This window comes from Bos javanicus, chromosome 3, assembly GCF_032452875.1.
Source record: "Bos javanicus breed banteng chromosome 3, ARS-OSU_banteng_1.0, whole genome shotgun sequence".
Classification (NCBI taxonomy): Eukaryota; Metazoa; Chordata; class Mammalia; order Artiodactyla; family Bovidae; genus Bos; species Bos javanicus.
The window spans coordinates 80,523,639-80,543,792 of NC_083870.1; the positions used below are offsets into that span (position 1 = coordinate 80,523,639).

At 42.9% G+C, this 20,154-nt stretch overlaps 1 protein-coding gene across 1 annotated transcript in view; it reads right to left on the reverse strand.

Moving 5' to 3' along the window:
• AK4 (adenylate kinase 4) overlaps positions 1–20,110 on the reverse strand; it is a 160,383-nt gene extending 140,273 nt beyond the window's left edge. Inside the window, exon 1 of the mRNA XM_061411717.1 lies at positions 19,987–20,110. The gene's annotated coding sequence lies outside the window, so the exon portion shown is untranslated. The remainder of the gene's footprint in view (positions 1–19,986) is intronic.
• Between the last annotated feature and the right edge of the window lie 44 nt (positions 20,111–20,154).

Sequence of the window (20,154 nt, forward strand, 5' to 3'; positions counted from 1 at the left end):
TTCTAATCCCAAAGAAAGGCAATGCCAAAGAATGCTCAAACTACTGCATAATTGCACTCATCTCACACGCTAGTAAAGTAATGCTCAAAATTCTCCAAGCCAGGCTTCAGCAATATGTGAACCGTGAACTTCCTGATGTTCAAGCTGGTTTTGGAAAAGGCAGAGGAACCAGAGATCAAATTGCCAACATCTGCTAGATCATGGAAAAAGCAAGAGAGTTCCAGAAAAACATCTATTTCTGCTTTATTGACTATGCCAAAGCCTTTGACTGTGTCGATCACAAGAAACTGTGGAAAATTCTGAAAGAGACGGGAATACCAGACCACATGACCTGCCTCTTGAGAAATCTGTATGCAGGTCAGGAAGCAACAGTTAGAACTGGACATAGAACAACAGACTGGTTCCAAATAGGAAAAGGAGTCCGTCTAGGCTGTATATTGTCATCCTGCTTATTTAACTTCTATGCAGAGTACATCATGAGAAACGCTGGACTGGAAGATTGATTGGAATCAAGATTGCCAGGAGAAATATCAATAACCACAGATATGCAGATGACACCATCCTTATGGCAGAAAGTGAAGAGGAACTAAAAAGCCTCTTGATGAAAGTGAAAGTGGAGAGTGAAGTTGGCTTAAATTTCAACGTTCAGAAAACAAAGATCATGGCATCCAGTCCCATCACTTCATGGGAAATAGATGGGGAAACAGTGGAAACAGTGTCAGACTTTATTCTGGGCTCCAAAATCACTACAGATGGTGACTGCAGCCATGAAATTAAAAGATGCTTACTCCTTGGAAGGAAAGTTATGACCAACCTAGATGGCATATTCAAAAGCAGAGACATTACTTTGCCAACAAAGGTCCGTCTAGTCAAGGCTATGGTTTTTCCTGTGGTCATGTATGGATGTGAGAGTTGGACTGTGAAGAAGGCTGAGCGCTGAAGAATTGATGCTTTTGAACTGTGGTGTTGGAGAAGACTCTTGAGAGTCCCTTGGACTGCAAGGAGATCCAACCAGTCCATTCTTAAGGAGATCAGCCCTGGGATTTCTTTGGAAGGAATGATGCTAAAGCTGAAACTCCAGTCCTTTGGCCACCTCATGCAAAACGTTGACTCATTGGAAAAGACTCTGATGCTGGGAGGGATTGGGTGCAGGAGGAGAAGGGGATGACAGAGGATGAGATGGCTGGATGGCATCACTGACTCGATGGACGTGAGTCTGAGTGAACTCTGGGAGTTGGTGATGGACAGGGAGGCCTGGTGTGCTGTGATTCATGGGGTCGCAAAGAGTTGGACACGACTGAGTGACTGAACATCTCAGTCGCTCAGTCATGTCTGACTCTTTGCAACCCCATGGACTACAGTACGCCAAGCTTTCCTGTTCATTACCAATTCCTGGAGCTTACTCAAACTCATGTCCATGAGTTGGTGATGCCATCCAACCATCTCATCCCCTATCGTCCCCTTTCCCTCCTGCCTTCAATCATTTCCAGCATTAGGGTCTTTTCCAATGAGTCAGTTCTTCACATCAGGTGGCCAAAGTATTGGAGCTTCAGCTTCAGCATCAGTCCTTGCGATGAATATTCAGGACTGATTTCCTCTAGGATGGACTGGTTGCATCTCCTTGCAGTCCAAGGGACTCTCAAGAGTCTTCTCCAACACTGCAGTTCAAAAGCATCAGTTCTTCGGCACTCAGCTTTCCTTATAGTCCAACTCTCACATCCAGACATTACTACTGGAAAAACCAAAGCTTTGACTAGATGGACCTTTGTTGGCAAAGTAATGTCTCTGCGTCTTGATATGCTGTCTACATTGGTCATAACTTTTCTTCCAAGGAGTAAGCGTCTTTTAATTTCATGGCTGCAGTCACCATCTGCAGTGATTTTGGAGCCCCAAAAATAAAGTCTCTCACTGTCTCCATTGTTTCTCCATCTATTTCCCATGAAGAGATGGGACCAGATGCCATGATCTTACTTTTCTGAATGTTGAGTTTTAAGCCAACTTTTTCACTCTCTTCTTTCACTTTCATCAAGAGGCTCTTTTAGTTCTTCGCTTTTTGCCATAAGGGTGGTGTCATCTGCATATCTGAAGTTATTGGTATTTCTCCCAGCAATCTTGATTCCAGCTTGTGCTTCATCCAGTCCAGCATTTATCATGATGTACTCTGCATAGAAGTTAAATAAACAGGGTGACAATATACAGCCTTGACGTACGCCTTTTCCTATTTGGAACCAGTCTGTTGTTCTATGTCCAGTTCTAACTGTTGCTTCCTGACCTGCATACAGGTTTCTCAAGAGGCAGGTCAGGTGGTCTGGTATTCCCATCTCTTTCAGAATTTTCCACAGTTTCTTGTGATCCACACAGTCAAAGGCTTTGGCAAAGTCAATAAAGCAGTAATAGATGTTTTTTTTGGAACTCTCTTACTTTTTCCATGATCCAGCAGATGTTGGCAATTTGATCTCTGGTTCCTCTGCTTTTTCTAAAACCAGCTTGAACATCTGGAAGTTCACGGTTCACGTATTGCTGAAGCCTGGCTTGGAAAATTTTGAGCATTACTTTGCTAGTACGTGAGATGAGTGCAATTGTGTGGTAGTTTGAGCATTCTTTGGCATTGCCTTTCTTTGGGACTGGAATGAAAACTGACCTTTTCCAGTCCTGTGGCCACTGCTGAGTTTTCCAAATTTGCTGGCATATTGAGTGCAGCACTTTCATAGCATCATCTTTCAGGGTTTGAAATAGCTCAACTGGAATTCCATCACCTCCACTAGCTTTTTCTCTACCCATACATGAAAGACTTAGCTTGCTAATTGTACCTGTAACCTAAGCAAGCAACTTCTGAGAGGAGAACCGAGAACACAACAGAGGCGCCAATGTTCTATAGCGTCACAGTTAAATTTTCTCTCTTCTAAAAAACTCTGAAAAGAATTTGTTGCCCTCCTTGGGGAGTTCACAGGGAGGCAGAAGTTGGGTCACATATTAGTTTTCTAGGTCATTTATAAAAAGGCCTGATAAAAAACAAGTTCCTACTGTATAGCACAGGGAACTATAGTTGATATCTTGTAACAAACCATAATAGAAAATAATAGGAAAAATAATACATATATTATATATATATATATGAATAGCTGAATCACTTTGCTGTACAACAGAAATTAACATACCATTTAAATCATCTATACTTCAATAAAGCAAAAAAAAAAAAATCTTTTTTAAGGGCCTGAATTGTGTCTTTGACACATAAGCATCCAAGTACACCAGCCTCTGGCTATATATATATGTATATTTATTCTGGCTATACTATATATATAATACATATACATGTATAATAGAGATACATACACATATATATAGATATATGTTTAATCTGAGTCTCTGTTCTCAGAGCTATGTGAAAGTCCAGCACCTCCCCATTTTGGGGAACTCCTTCCGAGACAGTGGCTGTAGGTCTCTTCCCATGACTCACTCAGCCTGCCCCCTACCAGCTTGCCTCCTCTTGACCATCCAGTGTACTCTCAAGCCTCCAAGGAAAGCTCTGTCTGCCCCTCTGCACCCCTGCACGCCAATATTCTCTCTCCCTCATTCTCCTTAGCAATACTAACACTGGGCAGTTACAAGTTACAAATGCTTACTGACTGTATAAGAATAACAAAAGCAGGTACAGCGTAGCTCAAACAGAAGTCAACTAAAGAACTCCTCCAAATCAATAAGAAAAAGAAAACCCAGTTTTTAAAAATACAGAAAAGACTTGATTTCAAAACAAAGAGTTCAAAAAAGAAAATATATGAATCACAAGTACAAACACAAAACAGTTTTTATCAGTGTTCATGTAAATACCATGTACATTTGTATGAACACCTCATTATTCATCAGAGAAATGCAAATTAAAACCATGAGATACAATTTCTTACCCACTAGAATGGCTATATATTCAGACAATGACAAATATCAAGTGTTAGCAGTGAGATGGAGTTCCTACAACTTGTGTACGTTGCTAGTGGGGGGTAAGATGGTACAACCACTTTGGTAAACTGTTTGGGAGTTTACTGTAAAGAATATACCTACTCTGTGTCCAGGAATTCCCCTTTCAAGCATCTACTCAAGAGAAATGAAAATGTATGTACACGAAAAATCATTATAGCAATATTTATGGCAACTTTATTCATAATAATAATACCTGGAAACAAAATGTTGCCAATAGGAGAAAAGATAAACAAATTGTGATTTTTTTTTGTTTTTAAAAGCACAATAAGAATCAGAAAAACAAGAAATTGATACTCATATTAACACTGATGAATCTCAAAACTATACTGAGCAGGACACAAATGAGTACATACTGTTTGATTCCATTTATAATTCAGTCACTGCAAAGAAGGCAGATTATATTTAAAATTGCTTATTTTACTGTTTCTCTAGCTTCATATGTTTCAAGATTATATCTTTTAAAAAATTTAAGGGTTTACCATGTGCCACTAAATTTCTTGCTCTTCTCTTTCTATTCTTCTACTAAGATTCTCTTAGGAAGATGAAACGCTGAATTAGATCTAGAACCTGAAGATACACTTTCTGACAAGTCCAAAATAGAAAAAAAAAATGATTTGAAACATTTCTCTTATTGTACTTTGTGGACTTTTATAAAATACTGTTTAACAGCTTTGTATATTCTCTTCAAGTCTTTGATCACTTTGCAATAATAGAAAATAAAAATTAAACTGCTTCATAACTTTGTTTTAAGCTTTCATGTAATTGGTGCTGGTTCATTTGGAACCTTAAATATGTTTTTATTAAATCTCTCTCTCTCTCTTTAGAGAAATGCAAATTAAAACCAAAAGGATATGACACTACATACCTGATGGGATGGCTAAAATTAAAAAGTCTGACCAAATATTGGTGAAGTTTCGAAGAAACACACACACTGCTAATGGGATTATAAATTAAGACATCCACTTTGGAAAACTATTTGGCACTTTTAAAAAGTTAAACTTGCACTAATCATTTGACCTAACAATTCAACTTCTAAGTATCTACCCCAGAGAAATGAAAATGCATATCCACAAAAACACTTGTATGCAAATATTTATAGCAGTATTTTAAGATTTGCGTGTGAAAGTTGCTCAGTCGTGTCCGACTCTTTGTGACCCCCATGGACTATACATTCCATGGAATTTTCCAGGCCAGAATACTGGAGTGGATAGCCTTTCCCTTCTCCATGGGATCTTTCCAACCCAGGGATCGAACCCAGGTCTCCTACATTGAGCCACAAGATCTATTTTTATTTACTTATTTATGGCTGTGCTGGGTCTTCGTTGCTGCATGGGCTATTCTCTAGTTGCATTGTGCAGTGGTGGGTATTCTCTAGATCACTGTGCAATGATCTCATTGCAGTGGTTTCTCTCATTGTGGAGCACGGGCCTTAGGCATGCAAGCTTCAGTAGTTGCAGCACGAAACTCAGAAGTTGCGGCTCAAGGGCTCCAGAGCACAGGTTTAGTAACTGTGGCACACCGACTTATTTGCTCCATGGCATATGGGATCTTTCTGGACAAGGGATCAAACCTGTATCTCCTGCATTGGCAGGAGGATTCTCAACCACTGAATCACCAGGGAAACCATTTATAGCCTGGTGGCTCAGGGGTAAAGGATCCACCTGCCAATGCACGAGACGCAGGTTTGATACCTTAGTCAGGGAGACCTCCTGGAGAAGGCAATGGCAACCTCCTCCAGCATTCTTGCCTGGGAAATCCCATGGACAGGGCAACCTGGTGGGCTACACTCCATGGGGTCACAAAAGAGCCCTGTTATTCACAACAGCCCTCAAACTGGAAACAGTGTTTACCAAATGGCCTGTCAGTAAGTGAGATGTTGTATATCTATAGCGTAGTGTACTACACACAATAAAAGCATTATACTAAATGCAAGGAGGCAGGCCCAAAAGACTACATATTGTATGATTCCATTTATATGAAAATTCTAGAAAATGCAATACTATAGAAACAGAAAGATCAGTGATTGCCTAAGACTGAAGGTGGGAGCAGAGATGGATTGCAAATAGGAAGAAGGGAATTTTTTGTGGTAATGAAAGTATTGTAATATTGAACTGTGGCAATGGCTGAATAGTTATATGAACTCACTAAAACTCAACAAGATTTACACTAAAATGGGTGAATTTTATGGCATCTAAATTAAACTAAATAAGCCTGTTTTAAACAAAACAAAATAGAAAGCTGTTGTGTCTTCAAGACAAACTTTTGGGCTCACCACTGCAGTGCCTGCATAGCTCTGCATAACTCTTGTAAATTTTTCCTTGTGCTCTCCTGTTTACACCCTCAGAAAGCCTCATAGGAGACCAGAAGTGGATGGTCTAGCAAGCAGTACTAATCTTACGGTGGGTGGGGATCTTCTTTGTCTTGGTAGAAGTTAGAAGGAGAAAATTAACAAACAGGAACACAAGCAGAAAAGCGTGACTGGGATGGCGAAGACCTTAAAATCATATTCTAGCTATTCATTGTTCTTCTAGTATATACTTTTTGGTCTTTTCTGTGCCAGGTAAGTGCTGTGGCAATAAAATAATCAACATTATGGGCAAAGTCCTTACTCTTTGGGGGCTTATATTCTAGTTGTATGAAACAGATCATACATCAGCTGATAGATAGACAGATAGATGAACAGATACAGAGACAGATAAATAGATGACAGAAAGCTAAGTAGAGCTATAGATAGGTATAGAGATACATAGATAGATACTATATAGATACATATGTAGATGATTAATAAAAGAAAGTATAAGCTTATCTCATTTTACTGCACTTTGCATGTCCTGTATTTTTTAAATTATATGTTGATTTTCTTTTTCTTTTTTTAAATTTGTTTGACTGTGCCAGATCTTAGTTGTTACACATGGAATCTTCAATCTTAATTGCAGCATGTAGTCTCTGACCAGGGATAAAACTGTGCCCCCTGCAGTGGAAGTGTGCATCTAACCACTGGACCACCAGGGAAGTCCCAATACTGCGTTTTTTACAATTAAAGATTTGTGGCAACTCTGTGTCAAGCAAGTCTATCAGCACCATTTTTTCCAACAGCATTTTCTCATTTCATCTGTCTGTGTCACATTTTAGTAATTCTTGCAATATTTCAAATTTTGTCATTATTACTATATCTGTTATGGTGACCTGTGGTCAGTGATCTTCGATGTTACTATTGTAATTGTCTTGGGGCACCGTGAACTGTGCCTATATAGGATGGCAAACTTAATAAACGTATGTGTTCTGATGGCTCCACTGACCAGCTTTTCCTCTATTTCTCTTTCTCACCTTCAGTTCAGTTCAGTTCAGTTGCTCAGTCGTGTCCAACTCTTTGCGACCCCATGAATCGCAGCACGCCAGGTCTCCCTGTCCATCACCAACTCCCGGAGTTCACTGAGACTCACGTCCATCGAGTCCGTGATGCCATCCAGCCATCTCATCCTCTGTCATCCCCTTTTCCTCCTGCTCCCAACCCCATCCCAGGGTCTTTTCCAATGAGTCAGCTCTTCGCATGAGGTGGCAAAGTACTGGAGTTTCAGCTTTAGCATCATTCCTTCCAAAGAATAGGCCTCCCTATTCCCTGGGACACAACAATATTGAAATTAGGCCAATTACTAACCCTACAATGGTCTCTAACTGCTCAAGTAAAAGGAAGAGTCATACATTTCTCACTTTAGACCAAAAGCTAGAAATGATTAAGCTTAATGAGGAAGGCATGTTGAAACATGGGAATGGCTAAAAACTAGGCCTCTTGCACCAAACAGTTGGCCAAGTTGTGAATGCAAAGGAAAGGCTCTTGAAGGAAGTTAAAAGTGCCACTCCAACAAACGCAGGAATCATAAGAAAGCAAAACATCCTTATTGCTGATATGAAGACAGTTTCAGTGGTCCACATCCTCTTAGTGAGTGAGTGAAGTCGCTCAGTCATGTCCGACTCTTTGTGACCCCATAGACTGTAGCCTACCATAGACTGTAGCCTACAGGCTTCTCCATCCATGGGATTTTCCAGGCAAGAGTACCGGAGTGGGTAACCATTTCCTTCTCCAGGGCATCTTCCCAACCCAGTGATCGAACCTGGGTCTTGCGCGTTGCAGGCAGATGCTTTACCCTTCGAGCCTCCAGGGAAGCAAGCCTAATCCAGAGCAAAGCCCCAACTCTGTTCGATTCTATGAAGGCTGAGAGAGGCGAGGAAGCTGCAGAAGGAATGTTTGAAGTTAGTAGAGGTTGGTTCATGAAGTTGAAGGAAAGAAGCCATCTCCATAACATGAAAGTGCAAAGGGAAGCAGCAAGTGCTGAGGCTCAGAAGCTGCAGCAAGTTATGTAGAAGATCCAGCTAAATAATTAATGAAAGTAGCCACACTAAACAATCTAGGGCTTCCCTTGTAGATCGGTTGGTAAAGAATCTGCCTGTGATGCAAGAAGCCTGGGTTCAATTCCTGGTTCGGGAAGATTCCCTGGAGAAGGAAATGGCAATCCACTCCAGTATTCTTGCCTGGAGAATCCCACAGACAAAGGAGCCTAGCAGGCTACAGTCCATGGGGTCATAAGAGTCGGACACAACTTAGCGACTAAACCACCACAACACTAAACAATAGATTTTTAATGTAGACAAAACAGCCTTCTCTAGGGAAAAGATATCACCCAGGACTTTCACGGTTAGTGAGGAGAAGTCAATGTTTGGCTTCAAAGTTTCAAAGACACTTGTTATTAGGGGCTGATGTAGCTGGTGACTTTAAGTTAAAGCCAATGTTCATTTACCATTCTGAAAACCCAAGGGTCCTTAAGAACTATGCTAAATCTACTCTTCCTGGGCTGTATCAATGGAACAACAAAACCTGGATGATAGCACACCTGCTGACAAAATGATTTACTGAATATTTTAAGCCCAGTGTTGAGATCTACTCTTAAGACCTATGGCTCAGAAAAAAAAAAGGTTCCTTTCAAAATATTAATATTTATTAACAATGCACCTGGTCACCCAGAGCTCTGATAGAAACATTCAATGAGATAAATGTTTTCATGCCTGCTAACATCCATCCTACAGCCTATGGGTCAAGGAGTACAGTAATTCTGACTTCCAAGTTTTATTAAGAAACACATTTTATAAGGCTATAGATGTGATAAATAGTATTCCTCTGATGGATCTGGGCAAAATCAATTGAAAACCTTCCGGAAAGAATTCAACATTCTAGACGCCATTAAGAATATTTGTGATTCATGGGGAAAGGTCAAAATATCAGCATTAACAGGAGTTTAGACGAAGTTGATTCCAACAGTCATGGATGACTTTGAGGAGTTCAAGACTTCCGTGGAGGAAGTAATTGCAGATGTGATGAAAACTGCAAGAGAAGCAGAATTAGAAATGCAGCCTGACAATGCGACTAAATTGCTGTAACATCAATTTAAAATTTTAGTGGGTGAAGAGTTGCTTCTTATGAATGAGGGAAGAAAGTGATTTCTTTCTAAAACAATTTTATTTCATTATGTATTTGATTCTTGTCTGTGCTGGGTCTTCATTGCTGCCCAAGGGCTTTCTCTAGCTGTGGTGCTCGGGTTCCTCATTGCAGCGGCTGCTCTTGTTGCACAGCCTGGGCTCCAGGACGTGAAGGTTTCAGTAGTTGTGACACGTGGGCTCACTAGTTGCAGCTCCCAGGCTCTAGAGCACAGGCTCAACAGCTGTAGTATACACGGGCTTAGCTGCTCCAAGGCATGTGGCATCTTCCTGGAATCAGCGATCAAATCCGTGTCTCGTGCATTGGCAAGTGGATTTTTTTTTTTTTTTTCACCACTGAGCCACCAGGGAAGCTTGACAGTGATTTCTTGGGATGGAATCTACTCCTGGTGAAGATGCTGAGAAGACTGTTTAAATGACAACAAAGGATTTAGAATATTAAATAAACTTAATTGATGAAGCAGTGGAAGAGTTTGAGAGAACTGACTCCAAGTTTGAAAGAAGTTCTACTGTGAGTAAAATGCTATCAAACAGCACTGCATGCTACAGAAAAATATTTTGTGAAGGAAAGAGTCAATCAATTTGGCAAACTTCATTGTTGCTTTATTTAAGAAATTGCCACAGTCATCTCAACATTCAGCAACCATCAACACTGAGGCAAGACTCTCCACAGGAAAAAAGATTACAACTCATTGAAGATTCAGATGATGGTTAGCTTTTTTTTTTTTTTAAAGAACTAAAGTACTTTTAAATTAAGGTCTGTACATTTTTTAAGACACAATGCCACTGCACACTTAACAGATTACAGTATGGTGGTGGTCGTGTCCTACTCTTGCAACCCTTATGGACTGTAGCCTGACGGGCTCCTCGGTCCGTGGGATTCTCCAGGCAAGAATACTGGAGTGGGTTGCCATTTCCTTCTCCAGGGGATCTTCCTGACCCAGGAATTGAACCCGGGTCTCCTGCATTGCAGGCAGATTCTTTACCAACTGACTATGAGGGAAGCCCTAGGTTGAAGTATAGTGTTAACATTATTTTTATATGTACTGGGAAACTGAAAAATTCATGTCACTTATTTTATGCTGATACTACCTTTTTGTGATATTCCGGTTATTAAGGTGGTCGGGAACCTAATTTGCAATGTTTCCAAGTTATGCATAAAAAGAAAATTCTTAAAGTACTCAGAAGAGAGTTAAAAGGTGACATCAGAGAGTGGCTGAACCACAAGAGGAAGCCAGTCGTGCAAAGACCAGAGGGAGGAGCATCCTAGGCACCATTTTTTTCATTGTCCCTTACCACTCGAGGTCCTCCATTCCCTCTTCACTCAGCCTAAAATTCCCCAAACTCCCTCAGTCACCTTAATTCTGTCACACTCATTGGGAAAATCACAACCTTGTTCAAATTCAACTTTCCACCCACACTGGTCTCACTTTAAGCTTGTCACTTGTGTGTGCTAAGTTGCTTTAGTCATGTCTGACTCTGTGGGACCCTATGGACTATAGCCCACCAGGCTCCTCTGTCCATGGGATTCTCCAGGCAAGAATATTGGAATGGGTTGCCATTGCCTCCTCCAAAGCTTGTCACTTAAGAAGCCCTTACTGTTTCCCAGCTAATATCTGCCGACTCCCTGATCTGTTCACTCTCCTGCACCCTAGTCATACGTTCGCTTTCTGCTAACTGGAATGTTTTACACCCTTGCCTCTTTTCCCCTATCTTCACACTCAGCTCGTGACTGTGCTTCTTTTTTGAGAAAACGGGAGTCAGAATCCACATGTCCACAAAGGTGTACCAGGTTAGACCCTGCCCTCATAGCACACTCAGAGATCCTATATAAAAGCTTCCACTTATACATTCTCCCCCTCCCCTAGGGGACTCTAGAATACCAGGCCAGCAAATCCTCCCTCCAACCTACATCATGAACTTTCCCTCTACTGGATCGTTTCCATCAGTGTATGAATTGTTTCAAGCACTTTGAAGACAAGCAAGTAAAAACCACCCCTTGACCTGATTTCCCTTATTTGATTACCAAATTACTTCTCTGTAAGCTTTTGTATGAAGAAGGAAATGGCAACCCACTCCAGTTTTCTCGCCTGGAGAATCCCATAGACAGAGGAGCCTGGCAGGCTACAGTCCATGGGGTCGCAAGAGTTGGACACGACTTAGCAACTAAACCAAGCTTTTGTGGACAAACACTTGTCTACACTGCTGCTACTGCTGCTACTAAGTCACTTCAGTCGTGTCCGACTCTGTGCGACCCCAGAGACGGCAGCTCACCAGGCTCCGCTGTCCCTGGGATTCTCCAGGCAAGAACACTGGAATGGGTTGCCATTTCCTTCTCCAATGCATGAAAGTGAAAAGTCAAAGTGAAGTCGCTCAGTCGTGTCTGACCCTCAGCAACCCGTGGACTGCAGCCTACCAGGCTCCTCCGTCCATGGGATTCTCCAGGCAAGAGTACTGGAGTGGGTTGCCATTGTCTATACTGCTGCTGCTGCTGCTAAGTCACTTCAGTCATGTCTGACTCTGTGTGACCCCATAGACAGCAGCCCACCAGGCTCCCCGTCCCTGGGATTCTCCAGGCAAGAACACTGGAGTGGGTTGCCATTTCCTTCTCCAATTCCTCTTCTCCGGTTCTCTCTTAAAATCTCTCCCATCCAGTTTTTGTGCCACCATTGATCTGGTATTTTCAAGGCCAATAAGACAGACAAAAATAAAACCCTACCATAAACAAGCATGAAAGAGGCAATCTGAGTAAAAGAAGAGGGTGGGTAGGTGGGACAAATTTCTAAATTCTAGCAGCTGGGTTGACTACCTATATCATAAGAATTCCTTAGGTAAACTGTCTCCTTCTACACCATTTGAACAATACTTCCTTTCTATACATTGTATTTATTTTCTCTGGAATCTACTGTTGTGCAGTTTCTGAACATCAGATTAACCTGCTCACCATTCGGACACGACTGAGCGACTTCACTTTGACTTTTCACTTTCATGCATTGGAGAAGGAAATGGCAACCCTCTCCGGTACTCTTGCCTGGAGAATCCCATAGACGCAGGAGCCTGGTGGGCTGCCATCTATGGGGTCGCACAGAGTCGGACACGACTGAAGCAACTTAGCAGCAGCAGCAGCAGCAGAGTTAAAAATCATAGCAGAGAGGGAGAGTGCTCATTTACATTTAACTGTAAAAATCAGTGTGGAATCTCAGACATGTAACAGTCTCTTTTGCCCAACCAGAAATATTTTTTTTTTAGTTTGAGAAAGAATTACACACACCCACCCACCCCAGAACAATATCCTTTTATTTGAAGATGAATGTTGTTGCCATTTGAAATAATTTTGAGCTATCCCTCTTTATAATTGGCCTTGCCAGAAATTTTGTATATTAACCCCAGGAAGGTTAAAAAATCCAGCTGCAGTACTTTGCTTACTGATCTTATAAAAAGGGGCAACTCTGACTTACCTCAGTGAGGTCACCTCAACTCCTTTTGTGGGCAAGGTTTTCCTTTTGGAGACTGCACCAAATGAGGTAGACATTTGACAGCTGTCCTGGTCAGTTGGATAATACATGAAACCTCAGTGACTTGTGCAGATCAGTGCTTAGCAAAATGCAAGTCACAACCTATTAGTGGGTTATGAAATTAATATGGTGGGTTAATCAATTTTTGGCTTCCCTGGTGGCTCAGCAGCAAAGAACCCACCTGCAATGCAGGAGATGCAGGAGACATGGGTTCCATCCCTGGGTCAGGAAGATCCCCTGGAGGAGGGCATAGCAGTACACTCCAGTATTCTTGCTCGGAAAATCCCATGGACAGAGGAGCCTGGTAGGCCACAATCCATGGGTTCACAAAGAGTCAGACACAACTAAAGTGACTGACAACACACACAACCAATTTTTTAAAAAATGAAATAGAGCAGAAAATACCAGAGTTCAGTACACACATTCCAAGTATGACATAGTTCATGAGACTTTGGCTTCTGTTATGAAGAAGTGCATCTTGGATTATAAAATTAAAATTTTAAAAATTAAAGCCACTGCTCTAGATTCATTTATAATATAATACCCAGAGTGGTTGAATGCACTCATCAAAATTAGAGGACATTTGGAAAATTTCCACATCGTATTCAGCGTTATATATCACCAGGCATGAGCAGACACAAGGGAAATCCAGAGCACTTTAGAGAGAAGTTTTCCTGTGTAGGACCAGGTAAAGAGCTTGCAAGTCGTCTCCAATCTAAATTACCATCCTAGAGACTTCATAATTTACAAAGAACTTTCACAAACTTCATCTTATTTGAGGCTCTTATTCAGCCTTTGTAGTAGGCAAGACAGGAAGGCGACAGCATCTGAGACAGGTTTCAGTGATCCATCTAGTTTAGTCAGGAGTCCAGCCAGCAGCTGGGAGAAAGGATCTAGCCCCACAGCCCCAGGGAGAAAATTGGCAAGGTTGAAAAACCATGTGTGGGTCCTAGCCAAGTAAACTGGGGTTCAGGGCAGAACTCCAGTTTCAGGAGGGAGAATGGAAAAGATGAAGAGGAACTGGGACAAAAGCCCAGATATTAAACAAGGCACACAGGTGGCCAGGCCCATCCACAGCATACTGCTGGATTCTAAGCTCATACTTGCAGAATTCCAGAGCCCACAACTGGCTTTTCAAGAAGCAGCAGCAGAATATCATGTGGATAAGGGGCAGGATGGAGAAGATCTCAAGAACTGATGAAGGCATGAAGAGACCAGTGTGGAACGGCAAGTTAATTCATCTGTCTGGCATGAGTAGGGCGGGCTGCCAAATTAAACACAGGATGCCCCACTGAAACCTGGATTTCAGATAGACAATGAATATTTTCACGTAAGTGTATCTTTTGCAATATTGGAGACACATTTATACCAAAAATTGTTGTTTATCTGAAATTTAAATTTAACTTGGCAGACGGTATTTTTATTTACTACATCTGGTACCCCTACATGTGGGTCTTAGAGAGGATGAGGCTAGAAGGCTTGACGGAACAAGATCTTAAAGAATTCTGTGTGCCATGCTTGGCGGATAATAGGAGGCCAAGAAAAATTTTCAGCATGGGAATAATATAATTGGATTTATATTTTAGAATCACCATTGTAGTAGTCCTTTGAATAACAAAACAGTTCAGAAAGATAGGAACTGAGAGACCAGAAAGCTGTTTAAATAGCCTGGGTTTGAGAACTGAAAATAACTTTGCTCACTTCACAATTCTCCCTAACGCTAGCGAGATTTCCAGGTTTTCATGGACTACAGAGACCAATGTATTCTTTCAAGAGCTACTCTTTGTTTCAAGGAATAAAAAACACCTTTCGAAGTGGGGAAGGGAATATATATTTTATTGTTCTCAAACCCTGTATCTGTCACATCCTTCTTGAGGAGGCTGGAAAGATATGTATATATATATATCAGTCTCCCACTAGTTAGCTCATGTCTTGCTCACCATTGATTATCCCATGGGTAATCAATAAACACTTGTTGGATGACTTTCTTAAGGGCAAAGTCTATCTTCACCATATTTGTTTCTTTAGCATCTGACCCAAGGCTGGGAATAAGTTTCTCAGAAAATAGTTCTTGATTAGAGTGATCTAATTAATTAACAACCTGAAGTGCTTCCTATTAACTACATTTGTCTAACATTACTTCAAAGGTACAACCTGGCATATTTTTCACATGAATGCAAAAGAAGACTGCCTTTTCTACTGGACCAGAAAGCTTTTCAAAATCTGCAGAAAGCTTTTCAAAATCTGATGCTGATTAGATGGAGTTTTAAATGTAATCTTCCTCATTTATGTGAAGATGTGTGGAGTTTTCTTTTGAGATGTTTTTGTCTTGGGTTTTTGTTTTTGCTTTTTGGCATCTTCCTAACTGCTTCCACAAGTATTGTCATTGCCTGGATATTAATAAATTAGATCTTAATTAAATATTTCTCAGGTAGATCATCATAAAGTGGTATGAACCAAGTATTTGTCTTCAGTTCTCCAGTATCAGGATAGTTACTGGCATACGGATCTTTTCCAAGGCTGACGTGTGAACCTGAAAGCGGGCTTATTTACCTTCATAGTCAGAGGACTTTCATCAATGGCAGGTTTGTTGAAGGGCCAAGAGCAAGAAGCCAAAAGGGATGGAATAATTCTAAAAAGTGTATCGGGTAAATACAAATACAATAACAAAATTATTACAGATACTTGTTATTAAAAATTCTGTTCCAAGTACCATGTGAGGTCTTTGCATATATTACAATTTGATTAAATTTTAATCTTAAAACTCCTCTTTGAGGTAGGTGTTGTAATTGTCATTTTATATGTAAACAAATAGAGAATCAAAACTGATGAATAATTTACCCAGGATGACACAGTTAATAGATTGGCAGAGCTGAGATTAGTACCCGATTCCAAAGTTCATCTCACAAACCAAGAACTGCCATTTTTCAAGTGTGTATTTAGAGAAATGAAAGAAAATTGTTGGAGTGCCTATAAGAGCTCTCTTTAATCAGCAGCTATGTAGTTATCCCAGAGGATTTAAGTTTGATGAAGAGTATAATGATGTGAGCATATGGATATGGAAGACAAGAGATATAGAGGTATTTCTTATGTTTTTGAGCTGTGCTCCTTTTTCCTCTGTTTAACTTTGTATTTAAGTGAGCATGTGCCTTTACATGTAATTAGGCTTTACCTTCACCTTGCTAGAAGTTGATACTGTTGCCCTTAAAATTATTATCATACATATTATCTGGGATGAAACATATAAACTTTATTATTTTTTAAAACTTTTTATTTTGTATTGGGGTATACCCAATGAAGGGATTCCCAGGTGACCCAGTATGTAAAGAATCCACCTGAGACATAGGTTAAATCCCTAGGTGGGGGAGATCTCCTGGAAGAGGAAATGGTAACCTACTCCAGTATTCTTGCATGGAGAATGCCATGGACAGAGGAGCCTGGCAGATACAGTCTATGGCGCCACAAAGAGTTGATCACAACTGAGCACACAGGCACACATAGGTGATAAACAATGTTGTGACAGTTTCAGGTGAACAGCAAAGGGACTCAGCCATACATATACCCGTATCCATCCTCCCCCAAACTTTCCTCCCATTCAGGCTACTACATAACATTGAGCAGAGTTTCATGTGCTATACAGTAGGCCTTTGTTGGTTAGCCATTCTAAATACAGAAGCACCCATTGAAACATACGAACTTTAGCTGTTACAGTCAGTAATACCAACTTCTCTGTCTTGTCCAGATGAACACGTACAGTTCATATTCAGATATGCAAAGGAACCTCATCAGTCTAGATTCGTCTGAGCTCCGTTGTGACAGTCTGGACCTTCCTGCAAGCTGTAAGTATAATTACATACACTAACTATTCTCCAATCCTTTAAAGTTGCAAATATACACTTTTTGTCCAGGTACTGACATCTTTGAGCAGCCCTCTTCAGTGTGCTCAACCCAGCCTCTTCACTTAGTTCACTGGGTTCCAGGAAGAATCAGAGTCTCATAAAGAATGCTGCCTCTGATCATTTAATTCCAGGCTGAGCAGGGTAAAATCAGTTTGAACTTCACCAACATTTGCAGTCTATGAAAGCAAAATTCAAAGTGTTGGCATAATTAACTGTATTAATTGGATAGAATCTGACGATGAGGAACCAAATACGTTAAAAAGAGGGGAGATAAGAGTTGATTTTTTTTTTTTAATTGAGGGCTTCCCTGGTGACTCAGTGGTAATGAGCATGCCTGCCAATACAGGTACAATCCCTGATCTGAGAAGACCGCAAATGCCTCGGAGCACCTAAACCCCTGTACCGCAAGTATTGAGCCCTTCTCTGGAGCCTGGGAGCCACAACTACTGAGCCCACATGCAGCAGCTACTGAAGTCCCAGGGCCGTAGAGCCCCATGGCTCTGCAATGAGAAGCCAGCACACCACAACTAGAGAGAAGTCCCCGTTTGCCACACCTAGAGGACAGCTTCCGCAGCAAAGAGAACCAGTGCAGCCAAATAAATAAATTATTTTTTTAAATAACTAAATTAAAAAATTTAGATAGCAAATGATTTGCTTGCCCAAAAATGGTCCGTGGAGGTGTAAGCATCAAAAAGCACCTCCAGTGTTCTGCTTTCACCAAAAACACGGAAGGAATTTCCTAGAAATTGTCAGGATGTAATTATGAAAAAAATCCTCTTCAGACCTTTATATGCTCAATCATTGCCAGACAGGGTGCTAAACATGGGAGATATAATAGGAGCATGGTCCTGACCCTCTTGCTCAGAGAAGTACATCAGCTGTCCTGTACAGTAAATGTGAAAGGAATCACGAAATAAATATAAAAAGGACACAGTGGGTGCCCAAAGGAGTGGTCATCTCTGTGATTCTAATAAAGTGAATTCATAGCAATCATGTAAGGTTGTTCAGTGAGATAGCAAACTCTCCCATGAAAAGGTGAAGCAGAACCTGAATGAACAGATAAACAGGAGTCAAGGAACAAGAAAAGGGGGTTTGAAGAAGCAATCAGTTCACAGCAGTCCTAAGACGTGAATGATCTGGTAAGTGTTCTCCATCTTTAATATCTAGGATACGAATTTCACAAAGCAGAACTGCTGCTCTACGTCGTCAACTCCCCCCTCCCCCACTCTCCGTCGCCACCCCCCCAACAGATACATCAGGTGAGCAGGGCTCAATTATTCGAATTAAATGTGTGACCTGGAGCAACTCCCGTCACTACTCAGAGCCTCAATGTCTTTGCCTGAGAAGTGAGGAACCCTGTTCGCTCTAGTCCATTTCTGCTCTGAATTGAGAACAGTACAAGAAACCAGAAAGGAAAACTCCAGAGAAACAAAAGTGAAAGTGCCCAAAGGAAATACAATAGTAAACAAAAGCACAAAATTCTCTATCTCACTGAAAAATGTGGCAGAGTTCCAAAACACTTTTTTTCAGCAGCCCGTGAACACGAGACTTGGGAGAGAATGAACTATCACGCCCTCTGAATGTGAATGACATGAGTGTAACGCGAATCCACCTTGCTCCATGCAACCGTCTTCTTAAACAATGCTCCGTGACCCCGAACAACCATTTATTAAGATTTTCTTTCTAAATAAGTCAATCCACGAGGAAAGGTCGGTCCCCTCCTGACAAACCCCTCGGAACACCACACAAGGGTGTGTTCCGCTTCGGGATGAGAGAGAAAAGGGGGTAAAGAAAGAGAGGAAGGAAAGATTCAAACTGATATTAGATTCTGCCTAGTGTTGCCACGCGGTTGTTGTGCACAACAGCAGGGATGCAAACTATTTTAAAACTTGGGAAATACGGTAGCCTTTAAATTTGATCGTTTCTTCCTTCATGTTAGTGAGACTTCTTTGCACCTAACCCAGAAAGGTACACACGCCTGGGAGCGAGAGCGCGAGCTCTGGGGTGGACCAGCAAGTGGAGGCTGCCAGAATGGACCAAGCTGACAGCTTCGCAGAGCGTTGGCTGAGGGTGTGGGACCGCGACCCGCAACCGCCAAGGCTAGAGGGGTCGATCTGGACCAACCGGTGTCAGAGGGCTCCCTAGGTGGGAGGATGCTCCGGACCCGCCCCGGGAGCCTCCCTTCTCCGAGCAGAAGGAAGGGCGCTCAAACGCGTGCACACTCAAACACACACACAAACACAAACATCCTTCCCGTGGAGTTGTGTCTCGTCTCCCTTTTGTTTTTCTCCCTTCCCGGTCAAGAGACCCGGAAGTTTTTGTTTTTTTTTTTAAATCCAGTCTCTCTCTTTTCCAACCCCCACCCCCCCTCATCTATCACATGGCAGAGATAGAATAAAAACAGAAAAATGGCGACGGTCACGTTGTGGCGAGCACGTTGTATCCTTGCTGCGTCATTAGATAATCCTCATGCAAATAGCGGGAAGAACAAAGGAAAGGGGGGGTCCAGGACCCCCCCGGGGGCGCAGGTGGGTGTGGGGGCGGCGTGCCGGGCGCGGGGGCGGCGGGGCGCGCGCCGAGCCCGGCGCCGGCGGGAGACGTGTGGTCGCGCGGGGCTCGGTGCGCCGAGTGTCTACGTTCGTGTGCGCGCCCGTGCGGCGCGGTGGAGCGCTGGCCGGGCAGCTCCTGGCCGGGTCTCGCTGCGCCCGAGCCCGCCCGCCCGAGGGCACGGGAAGCCGGGGGGCTAGGAGAGCGGTTCCGGCGAGGCCCGCCGCGACGCGCGCACCCTCACACGCACACGCCGCCGCGGGGCTCGGCCGGCTCAGCGGCCGCGCGGGGGGCGGGCCAGGCGGCGGCGGCTGGGGCTGAGGGCGCGCCGCTGCCCGGCGCCCGCCCTGCAGCCTCCGCGGGGGACTGCACGCAGCTCGCCACCTCGGGGTAGGCGGCGGGGCGCCGGGGCGGAGGCTCGGGGCGGGCTGGGACCCCGCACGGACTTGGGGTGTTGCTGGGCTGGTTTTGTTGTGGTTGGGATGTTTTTGGTTTTTTTTCTTCCCCTGCGGGGCGGGCGGGGGGCGACCTCGCCCATCGGCATTTCCGCGGTTTACCTCTGGCTCTCGCTGGGGTGTCAAGACCGGCGCAGGTTGAACGAGGGCGCGGGGAGACCCCCGGTGTCCCGCTCCGGCCCCCTGGCGGGGCAGTGGCGCGGAGGGGCGGGGCGGGTGTGTGTAAATGTTGCGCACTCGCTTTTCCCCCACCCCCGCCTGCTTCCAGGC